The 17,111-nt window shown below is 43.8% G+C and overlaps 11 non-coding genes across 11 annotated transcripts; 6 read left to right on the top strand and 5 right to left on the bottom strand.

Moving 5' to 3' along the window:
* Positions 1-662: 662 nt before the first annotated feature.
* On the top strand, positions 663-751 carry trnay-gua (transfer RNA tyrosine (anticodon GUA)). Its single transcript is given in 2 exon segments — positions 663-699; positions 715-751. It is a non-coding gene; the product is annotated as a tRNA-Tyr (tRNA).
* A 3,791-nt stretch (positions 752-4,542) lies between these two features.
* On the top strand, positions 4,543-4,624 carry trnal-uag (transfer RNA leucine (anticodon UAG)). Its single transcript has one exon. It is a non-coding gene; the product is annotated as a tRNA-Leu (tRNA).
* Positions 4,625-11,384: 6,760 nt separating this feature from the next.
* On the top strand, positions 11,385-11,458 carry trnan-guu (transfer RNA asparagine (anticodon GUU)). The gene has a single exon. It is a non-coding gene; the product is annotated as a tRNA-Asn (tRNA).
* Positions 11,459-12,625: 1,167 nt separating this feature from the next.
* Positions 12,626-12,697, top strand: trnah-gug (transfer RNA histidin (anticodon GUG)). Its single transcript has one exon. It is a non-coding gene; the product is annotated as a tRNA-His (tRNA).
* A 573-nt stretch (positions 12,698-13,270) lies between these two features.
* On the bottom strand, positions 13,271-13,343 carry trnav-aac (transfer RNA valine (anticodon AAC)). Its single transcript has one exon. It is a non-coding gene; the product is annotated as a tRNA-Val (tRNA).
* Positions 13,344-13,452: 109 nt separating this feature from the next.
* On the bottom strand, positions 13,453-13,525 carry trnaf-gaa (transfer RNA phenylalanine (anticodon GAA)). Its single transcript has one exon. It is a non-coding gene; the product is annotated as a tRNA-Phe (tRNA).
* Positions 13,526-14,548: 1,023 nt separating this feature from the next.
* trnad-guc (transfer RNA aspartic acid (anticodon GUC)) lies at positions 14,549-14,620 on the top strand. Its single transcript has one exon. It is a non-coding gene; the product is annotated as a tRNA-Asp (tRNA).
* Positions 14,621-15,226: 606 nt separating this feature from the next.
* Positions 15,227-15,299, bottom strand: trnav-cac (transfer RNA valine (anticodon CAC)). The gene has a single exon. It is a non-coding gene; the product is annotated as a tRNA-Val (tRNA).
* A 694-nt stretch (positions 15,300-15,993) lies between these two features.
* trnah-gug (transfer RNA histidin (anticodon GUG)) lies at positions 15,994-16,065 on the top strand. The gene has a single exon. It is a non-coding gene; the product is annotated as a tRNA-His (tRNA).
* Positions 16,066-16,639: 574 nt separating this feature from the next.
* On the bottom strand, positions 16,640-16,712 carry trnav-aac (transfer RNA valine (anticodon AAC)). Its single transcript has one exon. It is a non-coding gene; the product is annotated as a tRNA-Val (tRNA).
* Positions 16,713-16,821: 109 nt separating this feature from the next.
* trnaf-gaa (transfer RNA phenylalanine (anticodon GAA)) lies at positions 16,822-16,894 on the bottom strand. Its single transcript has one exon. It is a non-coding gene; the product is annotated as a tRNA-Phe (tRNA).
* Between the last annotated feature and the right edge of the window lie 217 nt (positions 16,895-17,111).

A 17,111-nucleotide genomic window follows, 5' to 3' on the forward strand; every position in this document is an offset into this window, starting at 1 on the left:
GTGTGTAGATCCTGTGTTTGGTTTTGGTGTGGTTGTTAAATAAAGTCAGTGCTTGGTTAATCGCGTCTCCACTGTTCTTTAGTTCTGAAAAAGAACCTGCAAACGCTACAATACATTATATACAATATTGTATTCAAATGTCTAATCATCATAAAAAACACAACTAGTAAACTTCAGTTACAAATTCTAGTAACATGGCAATATATATAGTAATGACAAACACAAACTAATTACATGAACACGCTAATATTTAACTCAAAACCACATTTCGATTCAAATATAAATTTTTAAAATTTACAACTTCTTTATTTCCACGAAAATATTATTAATGTAGCACAAACGCTACTTTCTAATAAATACAGAAAGAAACTGTTTGTTTTGTGTCTACTGGTGATCCTCCTCTCAATACTAATGAAATGTTTAATATGATCCCTCGAGAAAAAAAATGAATCAATTTCCGCCTGGAATGATTGATGCCCCATCAAACATTTTGTAATATCCCTGGAAGTTTATACAGTAGAATCCTGGTTCGTGGCTTAAATTCAAGGTAAATGAGACTAAGGAAACGAGTTGGAAACTTGATGTCGAAGTGGGATTTAAATCACCCATTTCACATTTTACTTCATTGGGCAGTATGTGCCAGAGAGCGATGCCACAGCATCTCTTCGATAGCTCAGTTGGTAGAGCGGAGGACTGTAGTGGAGTCAATAGGGAATCCTTAGGTCGCTGGTTTGATTCCGGCTCGAAGGAAGGTGCTTTTCATGTAATTTAATCAAAGAGTTAAAAAAGCGACTCTGTTTTATTCAGACATTGATCAAAAGCTCAATAATCGACTAAGCAAAGGCTCCTGTTCCGAATTCAGCCCACGTCTGATTGTCTTTTTTTTTTGCCAAGATCTGATCTTTGAATTAAGGGACTACACTGTCTGCTTTGTAATTCAAAAATACATACAAATGTCAAGTTTTTTGTAGATATAAAGGTGTTCTCTGTTTTCAAAGGATAGGTACTTAATTGGCATAATGATTTGGTATTGATTTTGTATCGTTGTATTATAAAGTTTGTGCTTTCTGTGTTTTTATCGTATTGTGAACTTATTTTTTAAACAAATGCTTACAAAGGCAAACACGGCACACATCTGTTTATACCAGCGGTGAATTGTACATTTTTATTAAGTACAAGCTACTGTGCACTTCTGGGAGTATAACAGGTTCGATATAAAGTGGCAAAAATATAAAAGGGGAAAATACCCCAGCCTGCGTGTAAAGCCCTCGTTGTGACTGTTTTAGATAAAAATGGCATACTGTGCACGAAATTTTGCAGAAACACAATCTGATATTTTGATAATTATTATTTTAATAATTTTATAAGTATGAGGCCCCGGATCCAAATCTTCAGTTCTGATTTTTTTAAGTGATATCTTTCCTTCCTGTCGTGGAAGTCACACGATGTGAGCAATTGTTTTTTTTACGTTACGATCCAAAGAGCCTCAGACTCACTGTAACCAAACCAGGATGGATTCTGCTGGGAGCCGGACTGAGCTCATTCTCACTCCCTGTGCTGAAAACAGAATTAGCTCTTCCCCAAACATCGTCTACAGCTGCTGGATTGTGCTCTGCATCTTACTGCTCCGGCAGTTACTTTGACGAAAGACAAATCACTTGTGCGCTTTTAACCTTCTCGCAGCTACGGGCGAGACTGACGCTCACGATATGAAGGCACCCGCTGGTATACCTTCTCTAACTTTCAGTCGCGACAGACTTCGCTTTTTAAAAAAAAAAGTAGATATAGCCCTGAAAAAAGCATTAGCTTTATCAGTTTTATATTAATCTATTTTGAATCAAAGTTTGATATTTTGTTTTATTTTTTATTGCATTTTACATAATAATAATAATCATTATTGCTTACACTTATATAGCGCTGTTCTGGATACTCCACTCAATGCGCTTTACAGGTAATGGGGACTCCCCGCCGCCATTCTCCTGAATGATCACAGAGAGCCAAGACCTTGGTTTTACGTCTCAGCCGAATGACGGCACCTGTTTACAGTTTAGCGTCCCCGTCATTGTACTGGGGTATCAGGACCCGCATGGACCGCAGGGTGAGCGCCCAGCGACAGAAACCAGACGTGTGTCGGGCTCGGCTGCGAGCAGGACAATGACGTCACGGGGACAAAGTAGAGGAAATCAAAACGGTTCTATAAAAGACCTGTGTCAGCTGTTGGTTTGCAGTCTGGACTCTAAATCCTCCGATCCGATTTTAAATCTCTCTAATACCTGAGCTGCGGCTTCTTCCGAGTATTTATTCGTATACTTATTATGTGTAAGTGTATAGATGAAACCTTTCATAGTGTAACGCTCAGGCCGACAGGCACTGTGTAAGAGCCGGTGTACCAGAGCAGGTGACGTCACTGCCCTTCCCTGTGATAGCAGGACCACAGCCCGTGGGTTGTGGGGAGACCTCTCTTTAGCGCACCGGGCTGGGTCGCTGCAGAGAGACATGGGACTCCCGGGTTCGAGCCCCCGACGATGGGGGGCCGACCTAATGCGGCGACGGCGCCCGCCTGAGCCCTTGTTGCGTTACAATATATTGTTCAGTTTAAATCAAAATGCTTTACTAATACAAGACAGAAGTATAGTATGAAGGATGTGACAAATGTATGATTTCACGGAACAAAACGGTTTTTATTTGCATTCGAAATGAAGCGGAATTTTAGCGCAACACACAAGCCCTTTGTCTTTTTTAGTGATTTTTAAACAGACGTAGAAAACGCGTTTTTTTAACACTATAATAGCAGGGTCAGTGGCGTAATGAATAACGCGTTAGGCCTCGTGTCAGAAAATTATAGGTTCGACTGCCATCTGGCTTGTTGAGTTTATACCACTTACATTCTTTTATATAAATGAACTGCACCTGAAAGCTATAGAAAACACTTTGGGTAAGTTGTCTGCAGCCTCCTGCGTCGACAACTTACCCAAAACACTGTACTGTCTGGAGATCAGCTCCAGCTCTGAACTCAATTGCAATGAAAAACCATGCGTAACAAAACTGGAGAACAGCTGAACTTGTGCTCAGTTCGGTGATGAGGGTTCAGAACTGTCATTGTTGTAATTAGCACGAACTGCACAGGCTCTGAATCAGACCATGTCAATTAGTCTGATCAGTGTAGGACACGTTAATGTAGAATTATTAATAGGTTTACTAGTTAGTTAGTTCAGGTTTACCCACCTGAACTAATGTAGAATTATTACTTGGTCTGTCTCTTGTTTGTATATAAATGAATGTCTCTGACAACTTAATGTTAGTTTTACGATGTAGGTCAGGCGTTGACATATGCACGAGTATATGAAATGTCTCACTCCTGATTCAACTCATGTTCTATAGGAGATTGGCGATTCCTCCTGTTTCTCATACAACCATATCAGAACAGAAGCCCGTGTCACCCAGCTGTGATTCAAGATCGACTCGCATCTTTATCCCTTTTTTGTTCATGATCATTATTTTCTTTAGTTATGATCAATATTGAACTTTTTTTAAATGAAATGACAATAATCAAACATGCAGGCAGATTTTTGAAAAGTATTCGGAATTGACAGGGTGCCCCTTTGGAACAGTCGTCAGAAAATGTGAGAAAATGAAAGTTATGTAAGCTCTCACACAAAGCATTGAAGATAGGAATCTGAGTGTAAAAAAGCTACCTGTCTCCCAATGATAGGCAGGGATACACACCATGACTCGAATAGACTCAGCGAACTTTAACACCTATGATATTACGAGTGCTTTGCACGTGTCGAATTTCAAGAAGGAACTACTACAACAGTTTGGACATAATTCAATACCACCGGCAAAGTCCAATGCCGGCAACTTCTGAGAAAATAATGTTCACTCATGGAATTTGGTCTTTGAATGGCTGGCGGGAAAATTCATTTATACTCCTTTTGCACCCTCAGCTGAAACATGTTAAAATAACAACGCAGATTTGTTGGAGAACCTGACAAGGATTATTGGGTTAGTACTGTATGTATTCTTGTATATTTACTTTAATTTTAATATAAATGTAAACATGCATGCTGTATAAGCTATTGTAATTTTAAAATATGTTAGCTGAGGATGCAAGGGGGGCTATTATACCTTGTGAAACACGCAAGGAACCGTAAAAAAGGCTGATATTTGAATAAAATTGGCGATCACAAGAAAACCACAATTTATGTGGTATTATCATCAATATCCTTCAAAATCGACGTTCAAATGAAGGATTTGAAGAAACTATGAAAAAAGCAATAGTAGTAGGAGAGGATTTTGATTTTTGCTCTTCAAGTCAGTAGATCGACGTAGAGTTGCGCCCCTACAAACAGCACAAAGGATGAAACCCACCTCCTTCGTTATTGCTATGTTTGTGCCGGTGAAAGTAGCGTTTGTGCTATTGAAAGCATCTCGGAAGATGAAGGTGCAGTCACTTCCACATGTCATGATATTAGATCCGACGACAAGAGCTGAAGCCCCCCAGTCCAAGCCAGCAATGTGAGGAAGATGGACATGGAGGAAGGTAGCGTGGCCGAGTGGTCTAAGGCGCTGGATTTAGGCTCCAGTCTCTCTGGGGGCGTGGGTTCGAATCCCACCGCTGCCAAATGTTAATGTTTTAAGACCTGCAATACGATCAGTAAAAGTGCTTTTTGTTAGGCTGCAGGAGGTGTTAAGAGATAGACTTTCTAAAAGACAGGCTTAACATCAAGGCAGAAAAAATATTTTGTTTTCTCAACAGAAATTCTCTTTGGCACGTTCAGCTTTATGTAGGGAACAACATCTGCCAAGATCACTTTTGAGGCAGTGCACATGATAGTGTACCGGCAAGTACAGTACATTCAATATTGGCTGTGGTGGTGAGCTGCTTTTGTCTGTGAAACTTTTAATTCTTCACGCCGAATCGTTGGCAGGGGTAAAGCTTATTAAATCTTTGAACATAGCGCTCCATCAGAAGTACTTTGTTCGTGATCAAAAGAGATCAGAGGATTAACTTCATGAATTCACATAGCATACCTTACAGGAAAGATTTAAAAGGGGAATTGATTATGCTTCCTGATGTTGTTCCTGTGGTTTCTTTGGATACAAAGGTGAATGTTCTTTGACGTTCTGCTAGAGTATCCACTGGGTGAGCTTTCTCAATTAGCTCGGATAGGTCATCAGTGCTCCGTCTCCGGAAAATAATCAGCACTGTCGATCATGAGTTTACAGATTTCTCCAAATAACAACTATACATTTTAACCCAGCGGTTAGCATTCCTTCAATCCAATAGTTTTACTCTGGGTAAAAAGCAGCGCAATCTACAGAGAGATAATATTCAAATATCTCAACGTTCTTATTGGATTACCTGTATGGAGATATCGCTCAGAATTCCTAATATGATTTTGAGTTCAGTTTTGCTTTACTACTTTCAGAGTCTTTTATTGACCTTGCTGAAGCAGAGAAATGACATAATCACAAATGCGACCTACCTGTGCTGCTGTTTCTGGTTAATAATTATTATTGCGAGGAAAAAAAAAACAGCTCCTTGCATTAAGAGCAAGAGCAACCAACGCGCTCTCTTGTTGAGTTGGGTTTTTTCCGTGGTGCTCTTCCTCAGATGCAAAGTTATTTGGCGAGCAAGGACCTCTGAGAAGGAGCCTGAATCTGTCAAGAACTCTGAAATTCTAATATCGCACTACCGTCTTGTGTACAGAGATCTGCTTCTTCCTTTTTGAGTGTTTTGGTGTTTAAGAGCACACTTCCTACCTCGAATGTTAGTTTCAGGAGATGTGTTACCAGATCACAGATCATCTTGAAAAGATTTGGGATGCACTGGCTCAGTTATTTGAAGGAACCTATACCACCAACGCACTTCTGAGAAGCACCTGCACATTTTCGCAATCCTCTCTCTCACCTACAAAGTTATGAAGACACAGACGACCAACAAAAACTAATTTGATTCACTCAATTATTTGTCCATCTCTAAAGCCTGTGTGTATTGACAAGGCAATTCAAAAGCACATATTAAATAAGAACACGATCCTTCTTGTTACCATTCACGTGGTTGGAGCGTTGTTTCGCCCTTTAACATTCTTCTAAAATATTTACAAAAGGGCTTTATCACTGGAGTTGTGTGCATCAGTCCATGAACATCAACTGTACTGCTGTTTTTCTATGCGTAATTTAATTGCAAGCACTTAAAAGATGCAAAAAGGTTTCAAAGAAAACATAATTGAAAGACAGTCGAGTAAGGAGGTAGAAAAACGCACTCCCCCATTGAAGAATCAACCACCGTCGCCCATGTGACTGGATATAAAAATAAATTATTCATTTCAATTATTCATGAAGGGTGGATTGTGGTCAGTAAACATATGCACATCTTTAAGTCAGTTCCACCATTGGTGCCATAGGGGATGTAGCTCAGTGGTAGAGTGCATGCTTTTCATGTATGGAGTCCTGAGTTCAATCTCTGGCGTCTCCAGATGTCTTATATTATTGTGCTCACATCGCAATCTTCTGTTGAGTAAGAACTCTTTGCTCGTGTTCATAGAGAGCCAGGTTTACACAATTAAATTCAGTCACACACGAAGTGCTACAGTCTTGCTCTGCTGTTTTAAATGTACCTCCAAAGCATTTCATTGTGTTAACTACCAAATGATTTGAACTAATTTTACGTCATATTCAGGAAATCCAGAGAAGGTCATCAGACTTTTAGTGGCTGCTGAAGAAAACACCTGTTGAATCTCACCAGGGATTTCTTGAGAGATCATTCAGCGAGCAAGTCCTCCCTCTGGACTCCAAATATTTTGGGTAAAACTGTTATTCACATACTCTAACGAAGAGAAACATTAGTGTCTTCCGGTGTGTGAGCCCATTTCTAAAAAAAAAAGTTATATAAATTGAATTGTTCTACTTTTTAGGCTTGCATAGTCTTATTAATATTTCAGTTAAATCTTTTTTTCTGTAGTAACATCAGTTGATATTAATATTAGTCCTGATTTATAATTTTTTTGTCATGGTTGATCTTAAATAATTTTGTAATTAGTTTCAGTTTTGAAAAATCATGCAGAGAAGCTACCAAAACTGGTAATGTTCATATAATGTGTAATGCAATAGCAGCATTTTGGGTTGAAAACAAAACGTATATCTTGGTATGAATCCTAACACTTCATAGACAGCGTTCTAGGACTTCTCGCTTCAGATAAAGTTGTCAATACATCATAGATTTCTACTCAATCAATATCAGCAGTGTTATCGCTACCGAACGCTAAATATAGATCTGGGTTAAATAAAAAGGAGTGACGTCAGTGTTAAACAGCTTTCCTTCTTGGAGAACAATGGTTGTGTTCCATATTTCTAATTATTTTGGTTTCAAGATCGCAATTTAGTGTGAAACATAAAAGCCAGCTGGATAAGCTTTATTAATTTCCCTCATGGGATCAATAAAGTATCTACAGCAGTGGTTCTCAAACTTTTTGGACCAAGTACCACCCCTAATCCAACCAAAGCATCCAAGTACCACCTACAAGTCATCATCTCATAGGAACCCCAGAAATTCTCAATGACCAACATGAGTGTACGTGCACATACTCACACATACATATAATAAATATTATAATAATGAACTTTATTTGATATAGCGCCTTTAAAGGTGACTTCTCAAAGTATTTTACAGAAAAAAAACATTAACAACAACTAATAAAAAAGCACCATTTCAGTGAGAGGGGTGAGCCTATTTAGTTGAGCAAAGGAGATGTGAATTAATTTTTCGAGCCTTGATACAATTCACAACAGAGTCTAACAGATATTAAATCATCAGGCATTTTCTTGACGGCAAAGGTCTCGCGGTGGATGTTGTAATGCGTACATTAATTTCTGGAGCAACCTCTCTAATTCGTGCAACTGCACCGTTATGTCGGCTTGTCATTGCTCTAGCACCGTCTGTACAAACTCAGACGCATTTTATCAAGTCGAGGTCGTTCTCTTCGATAAATTCATTCTGAAGCTGAAATATGTGCTCTCCTGTAGTTCCTGTTGGTAGCGGTTTACAGAACAGAAAGTCTTCATGGGACCCTCAAACTCGTATCTAACGTAAACGAGCAAATTGGCCAAATCAACTACAGACTCATCTAATTGCAGTGAAAAACATCTGCTCATCTTAACGCGCTCTATCAGTGTACGTTTGATATAATCCTTCATTTCAATAATTCTATGAATGACTGTGTCTTTCAGGGGGAGGGGGGCAGCAGGTCGAGCTGTTTAGCAGCTTTTTTTCCACACATAATACGTGTCAGCTCTTTTGCCAACGGTAAATAAGGTTCTTCAAAAATAGTGTAGCTTACCTGCTTTAGCAATCCGCAAGCTTTTTCCGCGTTTCCGTTTTTATTTCCGTATTTATTTAAAGTTTTTATTTCATGTGCATGGGAGCGAAACACAGAGACGTTCGGTGTATTTTTCTCAAATTCGAGCAGTTCTTAAATATTTTTCTATCACGCTTTCGTGTGCTCACAAGATTGCCTGCGTTCGTAGCACGTATTTCTATGCATTCCTGTGTTTACAATGTTGGCATTGTTCCAAAATCACGCACATTCTCCTTTCTCCCTATTTGCTGGAGATACAATAGCTTTTTTTAAATACAATTGGTCACTTGCATCCGTAGCACGCATTCCTATAGAGTGGTATAGAATTACAGAGTATCTCTTGTGTCCACTGAAGTATTAGCACGCACTGTATCGTAGTATGTAGGCTGCGTATTCGACACGTATTAAAATACAAAATATGAAAACCCATCCCGATTTTTCAGTGCACACTACACAGTTCCAGGGTCATTTGGCGTACCACCTGGTGGCACTCCACGTACCACTGCCGGTACGCGTACCACAGTTTGAGAACCACTGATCTACAGTATCTATAAATCTCTTACACGTCATTTACAATGGCTTTTCAACTAATAGCCCGTGCAGGGATCAAACCCTAGCTGTTGGTACAGTACGAGTTGCGTAAGGCTCTGTAACGCGCAGATGAGAAACTAACCTCTGCTTCTTCATTATATACACAGTGAGCTATATATGCGAGCTTACTGCCTCCTACGGGCTCTGTATTTGATTGCGGTACAAGACCGGCCGTGGAGATAAAGTGAGACGGGTGTGTACATTAAAAGGCTCATAGTGTCCCTGGGAGGGCTCAAACCACCACCCTTTTGGTTAACAACCGAACCACAAAGACTCATGTACAGCTTAACACTTCTCGGTCTCAGTGAAAGTGATACACTCCAGAGATTCATTTATTTTTAAAGGAAAATCACCAACAGCGGCCGAGATCTACTGGAGTTTTTTCATTCTATACTGCGATTTCTGAAGGGTACTCTGTGAAAATACGAGTTTTGACGAGAAGGGATGGACATATAAGGTCAAAAGGCTTGAGGAATTGAACCTTAAGGTGAAGACTGGGGGTTCAGTAGCAGCAGAACCTGATCAATATCAGTTGACTCCGATATACTTTGAAAATGAACTTGGGGATTTAGAGTCAGACGTGCTACCGTTGCACCATGGGGTACTTAATTAAAAAAAAATAGAAAAAAAATCAGTGTTCCTGGAACTGTAATTGAGAACAACACCTGCACAAGAGCTGCGCAGGAAGAATAAAATGTGGTCTGGGAAGAAGAGACTCTCTTCGCAGAGCTGCGCTCTTCACAGATTTTTTTTTTGTGAAGCTGATTTGTCTCCTTTGGGAAATTCAACAGCACTGACAACCGTGACTTCATGGCGCAACGGTAGCGCGCCTGACTCCAGGTCAGAAGGCTGCGTGTTCAAATCATGTCGAGGTCAGCTGTTACTTTTTCAGGTTCTGCTGGTCCTGAACACGGAATTCACCCCATGCAGTTGAGTTCTATCTGTACACCACATAGATAATCAAAACAAAATAGAGCAGTACAGGACACGCAGTGTGGAGCTCACACAGGCTTACAGTCTCCAGCATTGGAGTGGAGGGGAAAAAAGAACTTTTTTTTTTTTAAGAGAAAAGGCACAGTTCACATCTGCTTAACATCACGTCCAACTTTAGAGACAGCTACATCAGATAATGGAATCCCGGAAGTTTCAGATAACTTTTTTTAATACAGGTTCAAGCAAACCTGAAAGTTAATGAGTTTCCGGACACTTTTGTTTTATTAAAAAGTGTCTGAAGCCTGAAAATGTAATTTGAAAACAAAACCCGCTATTGGACATTAGCAGGTGCTTTTTGTAACGATTTGCTATTTCATGCTGGAAAACAAAGGAAACAGACCCAACGTTTGCTTTCAGGTGCGGTTCATTACATAATATACATCTATTACTGAGGAGCTTGAATAAAATTTACACGAGCCAGGTAGAAGTCGAACCTAGAATCTTATGATCCGAAATCAGACGCGTTGTTTATTAAACCGCTGGCATTTCACATGACCTGAATTCCCCCATAGTGTGCTCAGCGCCGCTACTAGTAATGCACCGCTCCGTCTAAAATTCCAAAGTGAGAAACATGTGTTTTCTGATTTTTTATGAGTTTTAAAATATAATCTCTTTAAATCAGACAAGGGGTTTATGTTTCGCACTGAAATTCCGATTGACTGAGAATTCAAAGAAAGACTGTTTTCTTCCACAACACCGTATAATTATCACATCCACCAGACTCTCCAACCTCTCCAGATCTTGCTGGTCGAGCAATTGCTCCGATAAATTACGTCACGTATCATGTTAAATCATTTCTTCTCAACACAACATTTCCTGGTGCACGTTTTCTCTATGAAAAAAAGATATTTTTCCGTTGCACGATTTCTCGTTTTTTATCAAAGCGTACAGAAATAAAAAAGAAGAAGAAATAGTGTCGCAAAAGAACTCTGTCGCCCTTGGGAGATGTCAAACGCATTGGACATGAAAATGGCAGATAAAAGCCAGTTCTCTTCGTTTCTCAGTGTCGGGGCTGCTATGTAAAAGAGGCAATTTGCTCTGAGCGCAGGTTCAGCGCTTACTGAACGCAGATGTCTCAGAGCGGTGTGTCCAAGCGGCTGTAAAAGGTGATGGGTACCCTGTCACTGTAGCCTAGTTGGTTAAAGCGCTTCTCTATTAAACAAAAGAACCGAGATTCAAATCCCAGCCGTGTCTTTCTTCCTATCTTGTAGTACAGAACGTATCATTTCGGGCAATCACAAAGGGCTTGATTTCGTTAAATGCATCTGTTCATTTCCTTTCTGGAAAACTTGTTTTTGATGAAATTCACACAGCTTGCGAAAAATGAAATTCAATTCTTGGTTATCAGTGCAGAAGAAATATTACAGGCTGGCAAAATAAACGGGAAGAGATTTTTTTTTAACCGAAAACTTGTGATTCGAGAAATGACCTTACCAGTCAGTCTCTGTGGCGCAATCGGTTAGCGCGTTCGGCTGTTAACCGAAAGGTTGGTGGTTCGAGTCCACCCAGGGACGGGGTTCTTTTGCGATATAAACATTGTCTTCAGTCGATTGGATTTCTCAGCGAAACCTTAACCATTTTAATATTTGCAGGAAATGCGAGTGTTTAACACGTGTCAGGGTCACCGGGAAATGTCCAATAATGCCCAACATTGCAACTCCCCAGAAAACCATATTCACTCAAAAAAAATTATCGTCGAATCTTCATTTATACTCCAGTTGAATCCTCTGCTGAAATATTTTAAAAATACAATGCAGGTTTGTTTGAGAACTTGACAAGCATTCTTACAATAGCACTGTGCAGTTGGATTTTGATATTTTGACATATTTACCTTAATTTTAAACATAAATACTATACAGTCTATTGTAATTTTAAAATATGTTAGCTGAGGATGCAAAGGGGTGAAAGGGAAAGGTCAGAGGGTATAGTAAAAACAAGGTTAGGATTGGTGGAGGTGGTAGGGGTGTTGTTGGTTTTTCTCTTGTCATGGAAATATAACTATTAATTTTAAAGGATCACTTACTGACGTCAGACAGCTGCCAATTCTCCAGACGCGTCTCTGGAAGGATAAACAGTTTATCCTCCGAGGTTCGTCCAATTTGCTAAAATTGTCCGGGTCCGGATGGAGTTTCAGCAGCCGTTCGCGCTCAGGTTTGTGATCCCGGACGAGCCCCCAAATTGTCATGGAAATATAACTATCAAGGAAGCCACAAGAGAGAGTTCTCACCTGAGTAAGGTCTTTATTTCAATATTGCAATATTCTGAGCCCTGCAAAGTGCAACCAGAGACTCAATTTGTTACAAGCAGTACAGGGTTTTTATAAGACGTTGCGCTGTAAAAAAGTTCAGCACTTGGTCCCTTCTAAAACTTCCCCTTTCTCTGCACGCACTGTAGCACAGCAGTTACATCCTTGAAATATATTATCTAAAAGCACCAATATATTTTTTCAAAGCTCTCTACATTTTTAAGAATCAATTTACTTATTAGATTTCCACTTCACCGGCATCATGCAAGCAAACTACATAAATATGAGAAAACACGCAAGAGAGTTGTCACTCAGAGTGTCGAAGGGTCGATGTATACTGGGGCTCAGTTGAAATGCAACGTCAGGACTTTTCCGAATTATGTCACACGAAGAGAGCACAGCCCTTTCCGCCCTGCCGCGTGTGTCTCGGGAACTCGCTGTGATCGTATAGTGGTCAGTACTTTGCGTTGTGGCCGCAACAACCCCGGTTCGAATCCGGGTCACGGCAGAATAGGGGCGTCTGCTTTTACTACTCGCACGAATGAAGGCAAAAAAAAGCCAATCGATGTGAACGAACGGCGCTTTACAGAGGAGTACTGCCTGACTGATCGTTCATGAACGACAGAGGCCACTCCGACCTCTTCTCGGTTTTCTTCAATGACTTACTAAGGATCTTCTTCACATTCGCCCATGCAGAGGAAGCCAGTTACACCAAAGCAAACGCAGGAAAGTGCATTTCAAGCAGAGACCAGGAGGGACTTGTTTACACCGAGAGTGGGCGGAGAATGGAACAATACGCCCAGCCCTGTTGCTGGAGCCGATTCTTGATGAGCTCTTGGGCTCACTAAGAGGCCCCCGCTGGATGCTAATCTTTCTGTTGTTCTTGCAGGTCCTGCGCTGCTTTTGAGCCGACAGAGCTCGTCCTGGTCTGTCTGCACAGCTCAATTGCAAATGATCGGCTCCGCGTACAGAAGGAACGTGCGTTTGGTACAACAGTGCACGAAGGCACCGGAAATACATTGGGAACAAATGACCGGTCGCTCAAGACATCTGTGAAGTACAGGAGCGTGCAAAACGAGGCTGTTTCCGCCCGGTCTCGAACCGGGGACCTTTCGCATGTTAGGCGAACGTGATAGCCGCTACACTACGGAAACCTGCAGGGGCCGCTGCTGGTGTCTCGCTTGCGTTTCGGGCTGAGAAAGGGACGCGTCACTTTAGGCAGGGGGCGCTGGAGAGAGGAACAAAGGGCGCGATGAAACAAAATGCCGAAACCCGGGATCGAACCAGGGACTTTTAGATCTTCAGTCTAACGCTCTCCCAGCTGAGCTATTTCGGCAGTGCGCAAAGCCCACAGCCACCTGCTCCAGCCTTCCTGTGTTGTGGCATGAGCGCACCAAGAGTAGCGGGAGAGTGTTGCAGGAACGTCACTCAGAAGGAAAACCACCCAGCTGCGCCCTCTGAGCTCTGTCCAGCGCATCTTCCTCGCATGGACTCCTGCCTGCGACGGGCAGGAAACAATTAGCAAGAACAGAACGACACCCCATGGGTGTCTCATGACCGCACCTTAGGTTGTGACACGTGCAGGTGTGAGGGGTTGCCGGGCTACTTTGGAGCAGAGCTTGGGCGGAGGGGGGGCGGGAAAGCAGACAAAGAGGTGACACCTCAAGGTCTGCACGATCACAGCTCTCCGCTGCCCCAGGCTTCCGCTCGATAACTACTGGACACACCCGCCCCTCCTCACACAGACCGTGGAAAAGCCCCCGAGTGGGAGGGCTCTCTCTTCCTCCCAGGAGCTCTTGGACACGACGCCCAGACAGGGCGCGGGGAGCCGCCGCCTGCAAACACGGCTCCAGGCAGGACTCCACTCCGCAGGAGCCGCAGAGCAGAGGAGATGAGGGCAGCTTAGCTCCTGTGCAGAGACCTGAGCTGTTGTTGCTGTGGATGCTGTCTTTTCTGCACTCGGGGTAGGAGTGAATGTTGAGTTGCACTTAGAAATGAAGCAGAGCACTTCAACGGCACGGGTGTGTGTGTGTGTGCGCCCTGGTGATTCTGGGAGACAGATCGAACCTGGGCTAAAAGAGAGGGGGCTTAGCCCTCTTCCATTTGCTAGTTCAAAGTTGTACAACCCCTTTGTATCTGCTAGGCGGCGCAGTCGTCGTGCACAAAGAACACTTTGAAAAGCGTCAAAGGCAAGTCATTCCGAGTTGGTCGTTTGTGTTTTCCGTTCAGACGCGAAATGCTGACATGATCTCTCGGCTCCTCGGTTGTCATTTCTGCTCCGTAAAGGGATCACAGCACGCGTCGGCTTCCAGCATGCTGGGTCGGGACACGATGCCGGGGGTTGGAGAGAGCGATGTCTTCCTCGTTAGTATAGTGGCAAGTATCCCTGCCTGTCACGCGGGAGACCGGGGTTCGATTCCCCGACGGGGAGTAGCTTTTCTTTCACCTCCTTAGAGAAATGACTGCCTTTCACTTCTCTGTTTTCTTTCACAGCGTCGTGCACCTTTTCATTGCTCTCGCTTTCAGAGCCTCCGCACGGCAGTCGACTCGACATCAGGAAGCACATTGAAGTGAAAGCAGGAAGCGCTGCGACATGCACTGTGCAGATCCCGCCACACTAAGAGGTGAGTGGGTCTGTTCGATGCACAAAGAACGCTTTGAGAAGCGTCAAAGGCAAGTCATTCCGAGTTGGTGGTTTGTGTTTTCCGTTCAGACGCGAAATGCTGAAATGATCTCTCGGCTCCTCGGTTGTCATTTCTGCTCCGTAAAGGAATCACAGCACGCGTCGGCTTCCAGCACGGTGGGTCGGGACACGATGCCGGGGGTCAGAGAGAGCGATGTCTTCCTCGTTAGTATAGGACCTGTCACCTGTCCCCACCTGTCACGCGGGAGACTGGGGTGCATCAGGACGCGCCTTGAAGTGAAAGCAGGATGCGCTGTGACATGCACTGTGCAGATCCCGCCACACTAAGAGGTGGGTCCAGTGGGTCTGTTCGATCACCCCAATCCCCTTTTGTGCCTGGCGACAAAAGATGTCTGTTTCCACCCGGTTTCGAACCGGGGACCTTTCGCGTGTGAGGCGAACGTGATAACCACTACACTACGGAAACGGTGGTAAGACGTGCCCAGCGGCCCAGCGCTGAGCTTCGCCAATGCGATTTAGCTGCTTCCAGTGCCTTTATTGGAGTGCGCTGATGGACCGTGCTCTCTCTCCAGAGACCAGCACGCCTGTCATGGACGGAGCAGGAAAGGCGGCGCCACATTCTACAGCCCTCTCCACGCAATCGACGAAATCGGGCTACTGAAGTGGAGAAAATCGCCTCTCCAGAAAGTGCAAATATCATCTTGGAGACTATAAATCCTATTGCCGAAGGTCAGCCCTGTCTACCAGAGTAACCCTCCCACAGCGATGATCAGCTCGTCTCACACGCGAGAAGTTTCGGTTGGAAACAAGCGCCCCCTCTTCTCGCACGTTTTGCACGTTCGAGTAGTTTTAATGCGGCTCTTTCGTACACGGTGCTGATCTTTTGGAAAGCAGGAGGCAAAACCGAGTCGAACCGCCTGGGTGAAAACCAGGAACCCTAACCGCTAGACTATATGGCAGCGAACAACCATGCTGTTCACGGCATCAAGCAAGCAAACTACATAAATATGAGAAAACACGCAAGAGAGTTGTCACTCAGAGTGTCGAAGGGTCGATGTATACTGGGGCTCAGTTGAAATGCAACGTCAGGACTTTTCCGAATTATGTCACACGAAGAGAGCACACCCCTTTCCGCCCTGCCGCGTGTGTCTCGGTAACTCGCTGTGATCGTATAGTGGTCAATACTTTGCGTTGTGGCCGCAACAACCCCGGTTCGAATCCGGGTCACGGCAGAATAGGGGCGTCTGCTTTTACTACTCGCACGAATGAAGGCAAAAAAAAGCCAATCGACGTGAACGAACGGCGCTTTACAGAGGAGTACTGCCTGACTGGATCGTTGATGAACGACAGAGGCCACTCCGACCTCTTCTCGGTTTTCTTCAATGACTTACTAAGGATCTTCTTCACATTCGCCCATGCAGGGGAAGCCAGTTACACCAAAGCAAACGCAGGAAAGTGCATTTCAAGCAGAGACCAGGAGGGACTTGTTTACACCGAGAGTGGGCGGAGAATGGAACAATGCGCCCAGCCCTGTTGCTGGAGCCGATTCTTGATGAGCTCTTGGGCTCACTAAGAGGCCCCCGCTGGATGCTAATCTTTCTGTTGTTCTTGCAGGTCCTGCGCTGCTTTTGAGCCGACAGAGCTCGACCTGGTCTGTCGGCACAGCCCAATTGCAAATGATCAGCTCCGCGTACAGAAGGAACGTGCGTTTGGTACAAGAGTGCACGAAGGCACCGGAAATACATTGGGAACAAATGACCGGTCGCTCAAGACCTCTGTGAAGTACAGGAGCGTGCAAAACGAGGCTGTTTCCGCCCGGTCTCGAACCGGGGACCTTTCGCGTGTTAGGTGAACGTGATAGCCTCTACACTACGGAAACCTGCAGGGACCGCTGCTGGTGTCTCGCTTGCGTTTCGGGCTGAGAAAGGGACGCGTCACTGTAGGCAGGGGGCGCTGGAGAGAGGAACAAAGGGCGCGATGAAACAAAATGCCGAAACCTGGGATCAAACCAGGGACCTTCAGAGCTTCAGTCTAACGCTCTCCCAGCTGAGCTATTTCGGCAGTGCGCAAAACCCACAGCCACCTGCTCCAGCCTTCCTGTGTTGCGGCATGAGCGCACCAAGAGGAGAGGGAGAGTGTTGCAGGAACGTCACTCAGAAGGAAAGGAACATGTGACCGGTCGCTCAAGACCTCTGTGAAGTACAGGAGCGTACAGAAAGAGGCTGTTCCCGTCCGGTTTCGAACCGGGGATTTTTCGCGTGTGAGGCAAACGTGATAA

Source organism: Lepisosteus oculatus, chromosome 14 (assembly GCF_040954835.1).
Source record: "Lepisosteus oculatus isolate fLepOcu1 chromosome 14, fLepOcu1.hap2, whole genome shotgun sequence".
NCBI lineage: Eukaryota > Metazoa > Chordata > Actinopteri > Semionotiformes > Lepisosteidae > Lepisosteus > Lepisosteus oculatus.